At 31.4% G+C, this 5886-nt stretch overlaps 1 pseudogene; it reads left to right on the top strand.

The window, feature by feature from the left end:
* The first annotated feature begins 3648 nt into the window (after positions 1-3648).
* Positions 3649-5541, top strand: LOC126856032 (ribonuclease H1-like; annotated as a pseudogene).
* The last annotated feature ends 345 nt before the right edge of the window (positions 5542-5886 follow it).

Genomic DNA, 5886 nt, shown 5'->3' with positions numbered 1-5886 from the left:
ACATATATGTGTAAGATATCGATGGGGAAATAAACTCCCCTTGGCCTAGGTTCTAGGAATCTTTATTAGTTAGGAGATAACAGCTCTGGGACAGTTATATAATAGTCTGCGAGAGGCAGCTCGTGGTTTTCGTCTTCTTCTTCCAGTGAGAGTGGTGCGTAAAAGTACTCCAGAAAAGTCGGAGCAGGTGGCAAGAAGATTCCAAGGAGATCGACGACTTCGAGGACGACAACAGCAGATAAGGAAAGGAGCTACGCTGCCCGGAGGACAAGGATTTCAGATTGGAGTAGTCACGGAGCAGATTCGGAGCATCGGAGCTACATAGCGGCCACGCGGTAAGCACATCATATTGAGGCCATTTTGGAGCACGGCCTCGCGGCGTTTGATAAAGAAAGCCATATATCGAATCTTGTAGTTAGAGCGCTGGAAAGAAATCACCAAATAAATTATCCTTATTCCGTTAAAAAGACCAATACTTTATTAAAAAACTTCAGCTTATTCAACCTGATACAAAATCCACTATAAAATCTTACATACGTAATACTATTATATTGCTAGTGTAACGTCCTGCCAATTTTAAAAACTATATTTTAGCTAGTAATTAAGTACCGATTTTATCTTACCTGCAAAATACCTATGGAATGTAGAACAATTATTTAATCCATTTGCTTTTATTTTATTGTTAACTAATTTCATTAATCGCTTATTATTCTACTCTCCATATGGTTATTTAGCCAAAAAACCGAATATATTTTAATTCTTTTAGTAATAATAATCGATGGCGCAAGGAATTGAGAATTCCTTAGAACGACAAATCAAGAAGCATTATTTAAAATTAGCTAGCTGTACAGTAGTGACTTTCTAGAATTAACCTGCTGATTACTTTAAGAACGGACTTGCGAGCGAGCTTTACACTCGATAATATCGTTATTAATATCTAACTTTTAAGATTTTAATATTTAACCGTACAGACAAATATATATATAATAATTACTCACTCTTAAATTGAGGAGTAAATGCGCCGTACTTTATGGAATCATAAAACGTATATAATAATAATTTGTTGACTATGATTTGTTGAATATTTATAATTATTTTATCCAAAACATCACATATAAAACTTTCAATACTATATCCAATACAATTATACTTTATAAATAATTAAAATCATATTAATTAAAACAGGTTATTATATAATGCGCGAATGCTTCCATAAAGAAATGATTTTAATAAAATTAATATGCTTTATTGTAGTAGTTTATTGTAGTATCGATCAAGCGACCATAAATATAAATTTAAGAGGCTTATATTCTATGGAATCATAAATTATATATATTACATATAATACATATAAGTTATCTAAAATATCTATATTTTTAAACTATAGAATGCCATAACTTTAATTAAATTGCCAACTTATTATCAGAACTGAAATAAATAGAACAAATGATTCCATAAATTAATAAGCATAAATATTAACCATATTATTAAGGATTTTATATTATAAAATATTAACTAAGCTGAAAAGAACGCGCATAAGAGGCCTCATATCAGTGAAACCTGATATTGCGAGCGATAAGTCGAACGGACATGCGATGGCTACGACCACGAGCGCCGAAACTCAATAGTCAGATAAACATATCGATCGACAATTCTCAGAAGAATTGTTGTTAAAAATCTTTCTTCTCAGAAGTCCTCCACTGAATCATTCTAAGAACCTTCTAGAGCGCGACGCGTGTGCTGCGCACGGCCCGAAGACCCTTTGTTTCGACAGTATATAAGCTGGCGATTTCGAACCTTCGGGGCATTACATTCAGATCATTCAGCATTGCATTACATTCAGTTCGGGCAGTCAATTCGGAGTATTCAATTAAGAAGTCTTCTACCATTCGGATCATTCACTTTTGCAAGCATTCAAGCACTTATTCTTAGTTAACATTATTCATTACTATTACTATTTCGTACAAGTATTCGCTCCGTATTATTCGTTCATTGTTCGCGTACTATTCACTATTCTATTTCGATTAATATAATTGTCGATTCAGTGTTAAGTTGTGTAAAACTAAAGAAATAATAAAAACTTCGTGCATACGTCTGTGTACTTTTATCCGGCCTACTCCACGACCGAGGTCTTAAAGGACGAGAGAAGAACTTAATAGAGTACGACCAGAACTTGAACAGAAGGAAGGATTTCCCCGCCACATGACGGTAAGTACTTACAATTACTATAAATCCCCATCTTTCCATAAATATTAGAAACTTTATTTGAATTGACTGACAACCCCTAATATCATTTAATTACCTTTTCATCCTCTAAATAATAAGAAATCCCTGTCAAGCATTAGCATGTGGCTGACAGTTTCCAGTCAGTCAACTTTAATCTATTATCCTACTATTATTTAAAACACAACCATAATATCAATACTAAGTAAGATTTATAAATTCCATGCGAAATATATACACTACTGTTGTCATTTGAACCTGACTTAATCTTGCAACACTTTGCTCTTTTTCCCGAAGATCCATCGTTGCCGAGCGCTTATGGTGTCCCTGGCGACTCCCTTTTCCTAAATTTTGACCTCGTTGCCGAGCGCTTATGGTGCCCCTGGCGACTCCTCCTTTCTTCTCTGAAATTCTTGAATATAACCCTTAAACCTAGTTGCCAAGCGCTGATCGAGGTGCACTGGCGGCGTTTCCTATCAATTTAAAAATCTCCCACAAGAAATGACAACAGGAGATTAAATTGAAATCAAAATTTATTATCTAATTTTCTGAACACAACTCAATCTTTGAACCTAGTTGCCGAGCGCTTTTACGGTGCCCCTGGCGACATTCGACCTCTTTTCTAAACCTTTCCTTTCTATCAGAAATTTAGAGTCATAATATAATTAAGTATTGATATTAAATAAAAGACCTTATTCTTTAGACAATTCTCATAATAAATTAATTCAATTTAATTAACTCTCTATTATTTAGTGTCCACAATTTGGTAACTATCCTTAATTTCTATTATAATGTTCCTTTTCAAATCTTAATCCTCTAACTCTTACGGTTTCTAATTAATATATATATATATATATCTTAAGTAACAAGCCCTTTGCATATGGTGAACCCGCAATACAAGCGGACTTGCCGCTAAAACGCAACCATAATCGATATCTTTCTTTTATTATAATATTAAAAGTCTATTCATTAAATCTGATTAACCTTCGAATTACATATACCTAGTTGCGTCCATATCCCTAAAATACCTAGTGGAACTTCCTAGTAACCAAATAGTTCCTCGCCTACATCATTCCCCTAGATCCACTAGATTAGTCCTAGCTCTCGGCGTCCCTGGGGTATAGCCGGTGGAAGCAGGTTGCCCTATAAAAGTAGAGAGCAATCTTTTCTCACTAACTGAGGTATAGAGAGAGAAAGAGCGTCGCTGAGACGTAACAAAGGAAATTGATTGGTTCATTTCATTAGGCATATGTTTGTGGACCAATCAATTTCTTTATGCTTATGACTATGCGCTTATACAAAAGTGTGTGTTCCCCGCTTTAAAACGAACAGATCCAAAATTCATTCGTCACGTGATACGAACATGATGGGAATCACAGAATTCGAAGTTAAATCGAAATGATGCAATCATTAGCACGACAGCCATATGCCTAACATGTGTCTGTATGGTCATATACGATTTTCAGCCATAATCGCTTGTATTGAGTATTGAGCAGTATTAAGATATTTCAAGAAAGAACGCCATTTTGATGTGAAGATTTTCTTTGTTAAAAGTCGCGCAAGACTAAAATTTATGCTCTATTAGCAGGTGATATAATTAGTGATATTTAAAAAAATTTGACCAAGTAAGTTTTTTATGAACGAATACAACATTTTGTATTCGTGAAAAGATAGAGTGAAGTGATCTTCACTCTATCATTTCACATCAATTCAAATAACAATTTTCCGATTAATTGAACTAATCGATCTTAGGTCCTTTTGCTTCCACATATCAGTTTTTTACAAATATCTTTTTTGCGTATATATTTTACAACTAATACTAATTGAATATTGGCAAATATAATAAAATTGCTGACAACAAATTGACTAGTCTAAATTATTAATACAAGGCTTGGTATAGAATTAATATTGTTTTTCAACATTTTTTTCTTTACAAGAAGGTTTTGAAATGTAATACCCATCAAACATTTTCAAAATAGATTTTATAAACAAAAAGGCTTAGCAGAAAACCTTTTGATTACATTCAAAATAAAATTTATATTCAGAATAAAATTTGTGAGAAGAAAAAAAATTGAAGAAAATATAATTCTAATAATAAAAATAATAGGTAAAATGTGATAATTATATTAAAAATTAAAGTTGAATTTCTTAAATTTATAATTTTCAGTAGGATGCCTTACTACGTAGTAGCTAATGGTCGTAACACTGGAGTTTATGATAATTGGTAAGAAAAACAAATCATACATTATATTTTAAAACTAAACATTTTTTATTAAAGACTAAATGAAAATTTTCTTTGTTACAAGGGAGGACTGCAAAGAACAAGTACATAGATATTCTAAATGTGATTTTAAAAATTTGATACACCGGATCAAGCTTGGGACTTTGTTGACCAACGTTCATCATCTTCGAATAGAAAGGAATATGTTAATCATTCAGTACAAGTCGAACAATAAAGCCATAACTTCTAGAAGTGATAATCAAATTGCAACAAGAGGATTAGAAGAAGCCAGAGCTTATAAACGAACTGATTATATGGTACAAATGAAAAAAATCAAATGCAAAGATTTATTTTCTTAGATATATTTTACTTTAATAATTTTATGACAATACAATAAAAAATATTTTTTTTATTTTATATGCATGTAATGTATTAATTTTAAAGAGATATTTTAATTTTCTATAAGATAAAATGTTTTAAAATACTTTTGAAAACATTTATTAATATTTCTTTTTAATTTTATCGTTTCCAAATTGAAATAATTTCTATTAATTTGCAGGAAGGAAAAACAGTGTTGTTGTACGTGAACGTAGTTATACAAGTGGTCAATATGGCACAGGTTATTTTGTTGAGAAACGTATACATACTTACTGGGAAAAGTAATCCAACAAGATGCTGGAAAAAAATATAATATAATATAAAACATAATATTCATAATATAAAGTAAGCATGAGTTCTCGATAAATTGAAACACTCTAAGTTGATTAAAGAATGTTGATTTTAGTTTAGTATATATATCGATTATAAACATGTGTACAAGTTACTGAATATTATCATGAGTATGTTATCTTTTTTCTTTTCAAGATGTGCACAGATAATAAGTTTTAATAAGTTTTATATTTTTTATGTGAGAGTAATATGTTTGAATAATTGTTGCAAAAAATATTAAATAATTTTTGTGGCACTAGAACTTTGTCATTTCTCATTTTTGTATGTATTTTTTGGTTTAATAAATAGTTTCTGATTGTATAAAATCACAATTTTTGTCTTGAAATCAAATCCTTATGAATTCTACATGTATATTTATATATTATAAATTACACATTTATGCTGCATGGTATAGATACAGACTTCTATATATTATTAGCCGTTAACTTCATTATATACTGAAAAATTGATCTCATAAAGTATGTAAAACATATGAGAAGTAAGCATCTGCGTGATTTAAGTAGGAATCAGTAAGAAAGAAAAGGATAGGAGCTGATATGTATATGTCGACGTATCAGATGAAAAATATTTTTGTGTGCGTGTGCTATGTGCGCATGCGTACATACTTTCGGGGCTACGTATTACGTAGAGTTAACGGTCTAGTATTATATAAAAGTCTGTGGGTATAGATCTTGTGTGTGTGTATGTGTGGGGTGTGATGTGTGATGTGTGGT

The sequence above is a fragment of the Cataglyphis hispanica genome, chromosome 17, assembly GCF_021464435.1.
Source record: "Cataglyphis hispanica isolate Lineage 1 chromosome 17, ULB_Chis1_1.0, whole genome shotgun sequence".
NCBI lineage: Eukaryota > Metazoa > Arthropoda > Insecta > Hymenoptera > Formicidae > Cataglyphis > Cataglyphis hispanica.
This window is presented reverse-complemented; position numbering and strand designations above follow the sequence as displayed.